The sequence below is a fragment of the Panthera tigris genome, chromosome D4, assembly GCF_018350195.1.
Source record: "Panthera tigris isolate Pti1 chromosome D4, P.tigris_Pti1_mat1.1, whole genome shotgun sequence".
Classification (NCBI taxonomy): domain Eukaryota; kingdom Metazoa; phylum Chordata; class Mammalia; order Carnivora; family Felidae; genus Panthera; species Panthera tigris.
The window spans coordinates 88,973,167-88,986,341 of record NC_056672.1 but is presented as its reverse complement, the minus strand read 5'-3'; positions in this window follow the sequence as shown (position 1 = coordinate 88,986,341).

Here is a 13,175-nt window from a genome sequence, read left to right as displayed (position 1 = left end):
ACAGGAGCGTGGCCATCAGTGAGCGTGCCGCCCAGATGCTACTTAGGCTGTCCAAGGTGACCTCTAGGCCAGACCTACCAGGTACAGTAGGTGACTTAATCGTGACCCCCACAGCTCGGCGTCTGCTCTGGGCCAGGTGCCTCACCCCAAGTGGGCGCGTGCTGTTTCCCCTCGTCGCACAGACGGAACCAGGTGAGGGTCTCACGCAGCAGTCTCCCTAGGGGCTGGGTGTCAGACCTCGTCACCACGCGCTGTGGCTGCTTCGCGGCAAAGCCGCCTCCTGAGAGGCAAAGGGGCCGGTCCCCGCTCTGCCGTGGTGTGGGACCTGAGTTCTCTGGGCCCGAACTTAGAAATCTCAGTCCTGCGCGTGCCCCTCTGCCGTGAAAATCCGTGAGGCAGGTACCTGTGCCGTCTGCCAGCCGGGTGACCGCTCGTCAGCGGGGCGGTCGTTAGGACCTGACAGAACGGAATGAGGAAATCTGGGCAGGGTTGTCCAGATTTTTTTTTTCCTGAACTAAATTGGGAACTGGCCTTTTGGTATCGAGTGATATTTTTCTACTTCACACCATCGACGGAAAGCCGTAGGCACGAAATGGTGATCTTTCAGTGTTAACGTGCAAACTCTCCATCGCGTTAAGACTGTCAGGAGTGCGGGCCTGATGCTAAATCGAGAGCCTCGTAAGGTCACCCTCGTGGGGAGGAGAAGGGACATCAGCCTCACCACCAGGATCTCACAAGATCTGGAACCTGGGCCAGCTTGACGGGAGGCATCGTCAGGCCATCGGGTGTGTAGGAGAGAGGACAAGGTAGAACGATTCACCTTGCTTGACTGCGCCTCCCGGCCTCTGCCTCTCTGCTCAGGATGATCTCGGTGAACTTTAGTTGTCCTGCATCTGACAGGAAAGGGTGGGCCGATTCCGTTGCACCTGCTCAGAGCTCATTCAGGCCTGCCCGACGCGCGCATCGAAGACGAGCCGGCGCAGGGGTGCTGTGGGCGAGCCCGCCTGCCGTCAAGCCCTCGCGGTCTGTCTGCACCTGCTCGGGGGAATAATCAGGCTTCACTTTCTAGGACAGGCGGGCTTCGTTCTCCCGTCTCTGCCATCCTTCCCCCCGCTCCCATCCCCTCCCCGGCTCCTTCAGTTAGCGGAAAGGAGCCTCAAAAATCACTTTCAAGTTGAATTTTAAATTGCAGGTTGGCCGCTCCCTGTCATTAGTGCTGGAAGAGACAAACCTTAGAGTTCACGAGCACATCCAGGTAAAGCGCCATCTCGGCAGCTTTAAGATGATTAGTTACTCGAGGACAGCTCCAGCCTGTCTCTGTGCCAATTGAGTTTGAAATTTCCACTGGAGATTGGCCGTCCTCTGGGACCATATGAGCTGTGGTTTGGTGCTGGCTGAACCGGCGGGTGCTGCCGGCAGCCGGCTTCAGTGGCACCGTGCTTGTCCAAGCCTGATAGAGACAAAAGAGTGACGTGTCCCGCGGGGCGGGGAGCAGCGGGGCGGTGGGAGAAGAGGACTCAGGGAGAGAGGCAGGAGGACAGAGGCCAGGAGCCTGGGAGCCGGCCGGGGACACCAGCGAACCTCGTCAGCCCCCACGCCGTGGGATGGACTGTTACTTAACTGCACTGTCCCAGTTCCCTGATTCCTACCTCTGTTGTCTCCCATCGGCTTGCTTTCTTAATTACTAGAGGGATGCATGTGTTCCTTTTATGGAAAATTAAGAGAACGTGGACGAGCAAAGAAAAGAATAGCCATAATTCCCACTCACCAGAGATAATTAACAGAGCATTTTGCTGTATCTCTTTCCAGACCCTCATATGGGTATGTTTGTGCGCATCCCATTTTTTTGCCAAAAATAGGATCATGCCGTATTCTGTTTTGAAACCCGCTTTCTTTTTTTCCCGTTGAGCAAAGGCTAAGTTGCTCTAGTGCAGAGGCCCCAAAATACAGTGGCTTAAAGAACATAGACCCTTCTCGGGGGCGCCTGGGTGGCTCAGCCGGTTAGGCGTCCGACTTCGGCTCAGGTCATGATCTCGCGGTTCGTTGGTTCAAGCCCCGCGTCGGGCTCTGTGCTGACAGCTTGGAGCCTGTTTCAGATTCTGTGTCTCCCTCTCTCCCTGCCCCTCCCCCACTCACTCTCTGTCTCCGTCTCAAAAATAAAAATAAACATTAAAAACAAAAAATTAAAAAAAAATGTAGACACTGCTCTTGCCCTGAACCCCCAAGGGGGGGGTGGTTCCAATTAAAGGACTGTTCCGCTGGGTGCAGCCACTCAGCGATCCTGTTCCTCCTACCCTATCGCCCTACCGCCTGGCCTAGGACGCGGTCTGCATGGTGGCAGCTGGGCCACTGGCCCTTTCCGAGTTCACTACAAGGGAAGGATACGTGGGAACACGTGCCCGATGTTGTAAGACCCAGACCCAGCACTGGCACGTGTCATTTCCGCTTAAACTTCATTAGTAAGAACTCAGTCACGTGGCAGACCCAGCTGCAAGGGCCCCTGGGAAATGTGGTCTCTAACTGGGCGGCCGTGGGTCCGGCAGAAACTCTCTCTGAAGGGAAGCAAGCCTGTTCTGGTGGATGGTCAGCAGCCTGTCCCGAACCTCTTCCTGCCTCGGGAGTGACACTGCCCTCAGGGTCCCGTTTGTTTTATTTGCTCTGTCCTGCGTTTTGGGTTGCGATGGCCTTCCAGTTGTCCGATGGCCACAGCTTAGACCGTGAGTCTCCTGTTGGCCTCCTGTAGCTTTTTATTTTACAGTAATTGTACGTTCAGGGGAAGTTGCAAAGATCTGTACGGGAGCGCCCGTGTGCCCTTCGCCAGCCGCCCCCCACCCCTCCCCGGTGTTCACATCTACAGTAGCTGACGTTGGTGCAGTGCCCAGAGTGCATCCAGACGTCACCAGCTCCACACGTGCTGCGTGTGTCTGCGTGTAGCCCTCTGCCCTGGTGCCGCTTCGTGGAACCACCGCCACGGTCCAGACCCCCTCGTCCTACCCCTTTCTAGCCCTGCACGCCTCCTCTCCCCATCCCTGTCCCCAGGCAGCCACCGATCCGTTCCCCATCTCCGTGACCGTCTTTGTCACCTGGCGTCACATGCCTGGAATCACGCACCGCGTCTCCTCCTGAGGCTGCCTTTTGTCGCTCAGCCTCATCTCCTTGTGGCTCACCCGGGTCATTGTGCCTATCAGCCAACCACTCTCCTTCATCGCTAAGGAATATGCCGTGCCGTGTGTCACCACACCTCGACCGTTTATCCACGCGGGGACGTTGGGAGCCTCCGGCCTGCAGCTCTTCGGGGTAAAGCTGCCGGGAGCATCGTGCGCACGTGTCTGCGTGGCAGTGGACGCCCGTGAGGACGATCGCCGGGCTGCCCCGTAAGTCCGTTTTTAGCTCTACAGGAACTGCCAAACCATCTCCCAGGGGGGCTGTGCCACTTGACTTCCCCGCCAGCAGTCTGAGGGATCCGGCTTCTCCACATCGCCACCAGCGTCTGGCGTCGGCGCCACTTCCTGTTCTAGCCACTGGACAGGTGTGAGGCACCAGCTCAGTGTGCTTTTTATTTGCAAACCTCCCGCCTGCCCCCCCTCAAATAGCTAACGCTGCTGAGGAGCCGGTCGTGGGCCTGTTTATTTACCGTGTGTGTATCAGCCCAGGTGAAAGGTCTGTGCATGTGTTTTGCCCATTTTCCACTTGGATGATCTTTTAATGTTGAGCGTTGGGACTTCCTCTTACATTCTAGGTGCGGATCCTGTGTCGGTCATGTGACGTGCCCCTATTTTCTCCCGGGCTGTAGCTTGCCTTTCATCCTCTTAAGGGGATCTTTCACAGAGCACATATATTCACTTCTTACGAGGTCCCGTTTGTCCGTTTTTTCCACTTACGGATCATGCCTTTGGTGTCAAGTCTAACCTGTCTGGGTTTTAGGGGACCAGCATTCTGCTGTTAGGAACGTTGCTGCCGCCTCTGTGTCCCACCCCACTCCTCCTCTTCTTTCTCCTCCTTCTCCCTCTCACTCTCCCTCCGTCTTGACTTACAGCCCCGTGTATATCTCCGATCTTGATCTTGGCAGCGATCTTGATCTCCGATCTTGGCAGCGACCTTAGCTGCCTTTTGTTTCAGCCTGTGCACTTGACGGGCAGTCAGAGCGACCGAGGCCTGGAGACCCGTCCTCACTCACCCGGCAGGTGAGCGACGGCGAGGACCAGAGCCAAGCAGCCCTCAGCCTACGCCTTTTCCACTTCCCCGACACTTCTTGGGACACCACTTGACCTACCGTGTCACGGTGAAATAGATCCCGCTGGGGCACAGGTTATGAAAGCGTTGGCAGTGACAGCCGAGTAGCAGTGCTCGGGGAAGCGTCTCTGTCAGGGGCAGTCTGACACCAGGGGAGCTCCGGCCCTCCCCGTCCCGGAAGACAGGCCGTCCGTGCCTGTGGTCGGATGCGCCGCAGTGTGCCGAGTCCTGACGCTTAAGCAAGCGTGTGTGAGGCGACTGGAGGGAATCCGGGAGGGCTTCCTGGGGGAGATTCCCCGCACACAGCTCCCAGCCTCTTGGACCGCCAGGCCACCCGGAAAGCCCACACTGACGGCTGTGCCTTGGGAGGGGAAAGGAGGGCACAGGGTCTGTTGGATGTGGAAGCCGTTTACGCCAGCTGACTTCCCCCCTTCCCCTCCTGCCCTCAGCGCCTGCTCCAGGACCCCAGGGAGGGGTGGAGCACCAGCCCACGGACTGCGGTGGGCCCGCGCTCAAGACAGGCTGTCCTCACCCGTCACCAGGGCCTCATGCTTCCTGTCACCTTCCTCTGTGAGGACACCATCCTCAAACATGGAAGGGGCGGGGGGCCTTGGGCCTGGAGTGGAAAGAGCCTCCAGAACAGGATCCTTTCCCTCCCGGGAGCGCCAGCGAGTCCCCCGCCCCCGGCCTCTGGATCGTTCTTCTCAGCCCAGACATTCTTCCTCCCGAAAGCCACACGGCGCTCGCACATGCTCGCGCGCTTTCTCTCTCTTCCCGATCGCTAAGCCGATGCCCGTCCAAACCATCTCCTGCCCCAGAGCACCCGACAGACCACATTTCCCGGCCCTCCTGCGTCTAAGCAGGGCTGCGGGGTGTGCACCCCAGTTCTGTGTCACTTTCAGAGGTGGCCGAAAGAAGGCCTGCGTTTGCCCTGCTCTGTCTGCCTTTTCTGAGGCAGCATCGGAAATGACACGCGGCGACGGAACAAGATGGAAAGATCCCAGATCCCCGGGTCCGGACCCACAGAAGAGCTGGCTGCCCGGGTGAGCCTCCCCACCAGGAGCCCCCGCGGTGGGTTTTGTGTGAGTGAAGTAAACTTTCCAACCTTTTATTCTGGCAAATCACCGAGATTTGGGTTTGTTTTTTTCTCAAATAACTGCCGGAGTCGTTTACCCCACACACCATGTAAATACCCTGGAAACGGGCCACAGATAGGAAGCGTTCGATAGGTGGCAAAGATAACCGTGTGTACGGCTACCGTATTTGCTAGCTTGAGTCCAAATCGTCTTTCGCTTCGATTTGAAGGGGACCACGGAACATGTCGCCCGGGCTCGCTCCCTTCGTCCTCCGGGGAGAGTCACCCTACGGGGCAGGCGTCCCCCGACCGCTCGCTGTGGGAGCGATCCCCATCCCTTCCCGCCCCCTTCCTCGTTTCCTCAGAGCAGCCCTCGCGTTGGACGCCATCAGCCGCGCCCTCTTGACACCCACGAGAGTGTCGGCTCCCACAAGGCAGGGACTGCGTCTGTCCGGGGCACTGGTCTGTCGCCTCGCACAGCGCGGGCGCTCAGTAACCTTTGCCAGATGTTGACGAGAGAAAGGAAGCCGGGCTCGGGTTTCTGCTCTGCCCCTAGACAGGCGACCGTGGGCCAGTTACGTGGTCCCCGTGAGCCTGGATTCACCTGGGAATCGGGCCAGTAGTTTGGCCGTGCAGGCGCGCGAGTCCCGCGAAGGACCACGCCGGGTATTTATTGTGCGCCTACTGCATACCGGTGCTTGTCGCCGGGATACGGTTCGCACGTCGAATGGGAGAGGGCCAGACGGCGCAGGCAGCCTTGTCAGCGACTCCAGTGCAGGCACGAGCGTGGCCGCTGGGGGCGTAGTCGTCCGTGGGGGGCCTGTTCCGTCTCCTGCCTCTCTGACCCCCTCCCGTCTCTCGTTCCCACAAAGATGAGATTCCGAGAAGAATCCAGAGATTTGATGGCGATGCCGTGGGGTGGCCTGCCCTCTGTAGACACTGCAGAACGGCCTCAGCGGTACGTCGGGACCTTCTCGTAATCTTCAGCACGAGAGATGCAAAACCCCGTCTCAGGAGTGGGAGTGTTCTGAAGAGAAAGGCAGGATCACAGGACACTGCCCCACTTCCCAGTCCTATCTGCGTTGCTGCGAATGCGCCGCACCTCCCTGCCTTGATGAGGACGGGGCCCCTCTTTTGCCGTGGCCTTTTGATATTTGACTTTGCACTCGATGCCCCTAAAGCTAATAGGCGCTGGCCTTTCACTTCCAAAGGGTAGTTGGTCAAATTAATGATCGCCAAAAGGCCATAGTTAATTTGCTGTCCTTCCTGTTTCTTTCCATTAGTTTGCAAACCGGCAAAGTTCAGGAAAACTTGGGAGCATACAAGAGTAGGGAGCTAATGAGGAAGCCGGCGGGTAGTTCTAGACTTTTCCAAAGACTTGGGGGCCATAGCCAAGGGATGGTCGTGAGATTGCACCAGCGAGAGAAACCAGCTCCCCGCGCGGCCGAGTCCTGGCCGTGGGCCCGCGGAGCCCCGGACAGCCTTTGAGTGGGTGCGTGTGTGACGCCGTGTAAGTTGTCTTCAGCCCCCCGTGAGGGATCCCAGGCCACACCCTCTGCCCCGGCTCCAAGGCTCCTTGCTCGTTCCGCAGGGGGAAGGGCTGAAGGCTCCGGGGAACGAGAGCAGCCCTGCCTCCTTTCTCAGAATATAAATACCGATGATCCGAACCTAGCTTGTAGTCGTCCAGAGCAAAGGGCTTTCGCTAGCATTTCCAGCTAAGCTGCAAAACACATCGAACCGCTCCTCGAGGCAGAGAGGCCGGGGGTTCTGCAGCCTGATGCCTCGGTGCCCCAAGGCCGCCAGGCACGTGTCAGCCGTGCCGTCCTGCCACGAGCCGTGTCTGTGAACGGCACCTGCCCCGTGGGAGCACACGATGACAAGAATCCAGACAGCTTGGTGGCGTCACCCTTCTTGGGATAAAATGAACGTCACCTTGCCCCGGGAGAACAACCCCTCACTCCCTCCTCGGTCCACGTGCTTCAGTTAGAGCCCTGGCCATTCTTAGCCCCAGGCCCGCCCCTCCACACACAGACACACCCTTGTCAGTGCTTAACAACATGCCAGTGAGCAAAGAACCATTTAAAGGGCCCCGATCCATCTTCTAGATCAGGCGATGAAGGACGAACTTGGAACCGAACGGCAGTAAGCTGGTGGCTGGCAAAGGGAGGCACCGTGTCAAGTGCCCCTGAGGTGTGGCAAAGGATCTTCCGTTCCCAGCCTGGGTTCGATCTTTGCCCGGAGGCCAGTTTTTCCATTGGAGATTCCTTTGCCATCTGGAGAAGCCGGGAATGAGAAAACGGTTTTATTTTCAAACCCGGCAAGTTACGGCTCTTCTGCATTTTCCTTTCCATTAAAAACGGAAAAGTTTCCTTCTTAACCCATCGTGCCTCTTGCGTCTTGCCGTGGACAGCTGGAAGAAACGAAGCACCGGGCCTCGACGTCTCCTTCGGGGGGACACGCGCGTCCTGGGGCAGATTCCCTGGTTTCTGCTTTATCACACTCCACTGCTGCACACTGACCAGCGCCACGTTCACGACAGGCTCCCCTACCCCCTCCTCCCGGGAACCTTTCCCTCGCTCCCCTTTAAGCCCTGTCCGGGGGCTCCCTTGGGCCTTCGTTCCCCCCCCCCTTGGGCCTCTCCACCACATGGAGCTGGGCCCCGAGCATCAACGTCCGAAGAAAACCGTGTGGACACTGTATCGTCTTTTCTACGCTAGCCTGGGAAATTATAGAGCATCACTTCGGTCAGCCTGTCACTAAAGGTGGCCCAGATTCAAGGGAGGGGACCCAGACCCCCGCTCTGATTCAGAGGGGTGTCAAAAATGTGTGACCTTGGGGGCGCCTGGGTGGCTCAGTCGGTTAAGCGTCCAACTTCGGCTCAGGTCATGATCTCACAGTCCGTGAGTTCGAGCCCCGCGTCGGGCTCTGTGCTTATGGCTCAGAGCCTGGAGCCTGCTTCTGATTCTGTGTCTCCCTCTCTCTCTGCCCCAACCCCGTTCATGCTCTGTCTCTCTCTGTCTCAAAAATAAATAAACGTTAAAAAAAAAAAATGTGTGAGCTTGTCTGAAACCCCAGACAGGGCCCCCCCCCCCGCCCCGCCCGCCATCTCTTTTCCTCTTCAGTGCCGTGGGATGTGGAACTGCCATCTTGGACCATGAAGCGGTCTTGGGAATGGAGGCCCCTTAGACCGGGAAGGGGGCTTGGGAATGGAGTCCACACGTGCAGAACAAGGTAGAACAGACTCGATGCCTGATGGGCTCCGTGCCGGCCCTGTCTGCCCACCTCCGGGCTCAGCGAACGAGAAGAGTCAACTGTGTTGCTGAAGCCGCTGTTCCCTTGCCTCTGTCGCTTACGGCCTGACCCTGTCCTAACTAACACGCCCCTGTCCCTGGCTTTCTTGGCCCTTAACACACCGGACATGCTCTGCTTACTCCTGCGAGTATTGGATCAGTCTGTCTGTTACCCCAGTAGGTTTTAAGCACATAGTAGGTGCTGTTCCGAACCTAAGCTTTTTTTGATGGCTTGCTTCATGGTTAGCTGAGGGTTAAGGGGATTAACGGAAAACCTTTCCGCGGGCTGTGGAGCCCAGGGTCCAGACTGAGGACCTTGCCGAGCGGTACACACAGTGTGACTAAAATACCGGGGCTCTGAGGGCGAGCCGGATTGCTGATCACTTAGATGCGGTCAGGGTACGTTTTTGTTTGCTGTCTGGATAAAGGTTAGCGTTTTTACACTTTGTAGCACGAATAGCATCATGACTTAAATGTCACAATTTACATGACTAATTCCATGTACTTTTAACATTCTGTCATGTTCCATTGTGCCCCTGCCAGGGCGGTTCACGCGCCCCTATCATCAGCCTCCCCCTCCCCTGAGTGCACTCAGGTCAGTGTCTTGTTTTGACTGGAGACATCGTTCCCATTTGAATGTGTTCTGACTCACGACATGCCAGAGCCCTCTGCCTTCCCAACAGCCACACTTCCATTCTTCCTTCTAATAGCGCTCCCGCTCTGAGCCTGGGATAAAGACTTCCCGTCCCAGCCCCTTTGCAAATCGGAGTGACCGTTGACATGTGACTCTAGTTACGTGTAACTGCTAGGAGGGGTTCCTGAGGGGATGGCGAGAGGTGGGAGGGCGTTTCTGCCCCATCCTCCTTCCTCCCGGCTGAAGCGGGGACATGATGGCTGGCACTCCGGCAGCCGTCACGGACCGCGAGGTAGAAGCCACGTGCTGAGGGTGGCAGAACAGCAAGACAGAGGGAGTCTGGCTCTCTGGCAACTTTGGCATCCCTCCCCGGTCGTCTTCTATGTGGGCGACAGCTAGGCCATCTCGTCTAAGCCATCATTGTTCTGGCCCCCGTGTCACGGCTGAATTTGACCCGAATCGATCCAAGGATGGCCGACGGAAGTCGGCTTTTTTACACAGTCCTCAGTCTGAGCTGCTTTTCCTGCGTCTTTCTCACCTTCCCCAGGAGCTAATTGAGAGTTCCAGTTAATTGGCGTTTTTTGTCCCTGAACGTGGTGTTAGTCACAGGCGCACGGAAGGCCCAGCCCGTGCTGAGAGCTCTCCTCCTCCCGTGTCATGTTGGCTGCTGGCCCCAAGATCATTAACACCCCGATTCCATCAGCGTCTTTCGAGACCCGCACGACTTTGGTGCCTGCTTGGTGTTTAACGCCGCTGAAGGTTACCGAATCCATCTTTAGTCAGGAAAAGCGATTTAATGAGCGCGTTTCTGCCCCATGACGAGAAAGGAGCCGTGCGCGTGCGCTCCCAGCTGCAGTCAGCCCGGTGGCTGCCCATGGCCTCTGTGCCGATTTAATTTCTTGGCTGGCGTTGGGCAAATAGAGCAGGCCGGCTTTCTCTGTGCTCCTCCCAGCCGCCCCCACCCCCCGGCCCCTCATGCATTTTTCATCTCAGCTCCCCACTCCCTCTGCCCTGCGAACAGTATCGATCGGCTGATTAAGCCATCAAGTCACAGCAAACAGCTCTCCTTTTCTAACTCCAGGGCCTTGCTCCTTCCTTCCCTGTGCCGTGTGCCTCCCGTGCACGATACAACGGGCAGATGTTTCCACGGACCTCGGCATCCCCCACCCTTGTGGTGTGGGGGTAATCAGCAGATGAACTTACCAGAAACGGGGCCCTCGACACCTGTCACCGAAATAGAATACTTGGAGGCTGTATTTTGAAATCAAGCATCTACAGATCCCCTCTGATGACTGAGGACCTATTTAAAACGAAATAGGTGGCTCAGTCGGTTAAGCATCCAACTCTTGGTTTCGGTTCAGGTCATGATCTCACGGTTTATGAGTTCAAGCCCTGCGTTGGGCTCTGAGCTGACAGCGCAGAGCCTGCTTGGGATTCTCTTTCTCCCTCTGTCTCTCTGCCCCTTCCCCCCTTCCCCAGTCACGTTCTCTCTCTCTCTCTCTCAAAATAAACTTAAGAAAAAAAGGGGCGCCTGGGTGGCTCAGTCGGTTAAGCGTCCGACTTCGGCTCAGGTCATGATCTCACAGTCCGTGAGTTCGAGCCCTGCGTCGGGCTCTGTGCTGATGGCTCAGAGCCCGGAGCCTGTTTCAGATTCTGTGTCTCCCTCTCTCTCTGACCCTCCCCCATTCATGCTCTGTCTCTGTCTCAAAAATAAATAAACGTTAAAAAAAAAAAAACTTTTACAACTAAATTCAGTATTAGTTGTCATCGCTGTGTAACAAATTGCCCCAAAGCTTAGTGGCTTAAGGAACAAACCTTGAATACCTCACAGCTTCTGCAGGTCAGGGATTCAGGAGTGTCTTGGCTGCATCGCTCTGCCTCAGAGTCTCTGGAAGTTTCCATCAGAATGGCAGGGACAGTCCCCGGAAGGCCTGACTGGGGCTGGGGGATACGATTCCTCGCTCGCCCACACGGCTGTCAGCAGGAGGTCCCCCTTCCTCGCCAGCGGGCGCCTCCGCCATGCTTCGGGAGTGTCCTGCTGGCGTGGCCTCCCCCCTGCCGGGCGAGGGGTCCGGGAGAGCAAGCAGGACCCCACAGCGTGTGCTGCAAACCTGGCATAACCTAGTGTCCCTGCCTGACACCTGCCAGCCTCCTCAGTCACCTCCTTCAAACACTGCGCTCCTCTTGGCGTCTGCCCAACCCTCCCGGGTTCCTCCTGGGTGCAGCTGTCTCCCAGCCTGGCTCTCCTTCCCCACCTTGAGCTGCGGATGAATCCTGCCCTCTCCCTTCCCCAGCTCACGTGGGAGAGGGCGTCTCCACTCTCAGAGCACCCCGCCTACCCGTGCAGTGCCTTGCAGCGTGGTCCTGTGCTCCCCGTGTGCGGAAAGGCGGGGACCGTCGCCCGTGCGTCCGCAGCCCCTCTTCCGGGTCTGGCCTCTAGGGGGTGCGTCCTGACCGAATGAGGGAGCCCTGAGTTCACCTCTTGCTCAGGCCTCAGGGGCCACCCTGTAAAGTCTACCAGTGTGTTCCTTCGCTCCTGGGTGTCTGGGAGCAGGAGAGGGAAACTGGTGCCGGGTGTGAGGGGATTTGCACCCCAGGATGAGGGGCTTGTCCCCAGCTCCCTGGCGGGGCCCCGTGTCACCGCCTGGATCCAGGACGGAACAGGGGGCCACCTCTGCTGCCGGAGGGGTTGGTCTCGGTGGTTTCTGTGGCTCCACACCCCAAGGACGGCACGGCACGGCTGCCCGCTTCCCGGAGGCCCTTCTGCAAGTCCGCGCTAAGGAAGGGAGCGCCTTTTCTGGAAGCAGAGGCAGAGAGAGGGCCGCCCCTGCATTCACGCACCCTCACTGTGTTTCCCCCGGGCAGCCCAGCGTATTCTGGGCTGCGCACCTTTTCCTGAAAGGGAAACCCAGAGACGGAAAAGCCTCACCGTTGATCTGTCCCCCCCACCCACCCACACACACACCGATGGTTCCCCCACGACTGCATCTGTCTGCAGCTCGCCCTCCCCCAAGTGCGGCCCGAGCCATCCCTGCCCTCCAGCTCCCGGAGGAGCCACTGATGGTTCTCTGGCCGTCGCCAAGCAAGATCTTTTCACGGCCAATTTCAAGGGGTTAACGGGAGGATGGAGTGGAATTTATTTACCACACCGACTCCTCTTAGAATAGCTTGTACCAGGCATTTCGCGGCAAAGTTCTTCGATTTCCCACCCATGTCCTTTCCCACCATTACTAAATACCAAGACATATTCTGGTCCACGTTCCCACTCTCCCCAGCCCTGATTCATGCAGCTGTATGTGCTGGGGAGTAGGAGACGTCATCACCCTGCCACCCGTGAACTTGGATGGGCGGTGACACCGGCAAGGGCGTCGGGAAAGAAGCTGGCATTTCAGCTCAGAACAACTTGGCTCTCCAAACATCACCAGTGCCCCAACTTAAACCCTCGGAAGCCACCCATGTGACCGATGACGTCACCTCCCATTTAAACCTCTTCCTTCTCTGATCCTCTTTTCCTTACCTCAATTTATGTGCATTTCTAACTGCCAACGTGGGTCCGGGGCTGAGTCTCCGCCTTTTTGAGGACAGATGCCTTAAGCATCCCCATCCCAGACGGGACTTTTTACCTGGGCTGTGGCCATCTCTGCTTGTTCGGGCCTCTGGCTTTTCGTTTCCACCCAATTTGGAATTCATCTACTTGTCTTCCAACCTGACTTCCGAGTTGAGATAGGCTTAGGAATAGTAATAGCAGCGTGGAAACCGGAAGTCGCGTTGTAACCGGATATCACGTGGTCACGGGACGTCCCGTGGTCACAGGACGTAGGGTGGTAACAGGATGTCGTGTGGCAAGCTCACCGAGGGCTTGCCACCCACATGCCCGCGGCAGCAGGTTGTGTTCTTAGGAAGCAGGTGCTGAGATGGGCGACAAGGCGTTATTATCCATCAA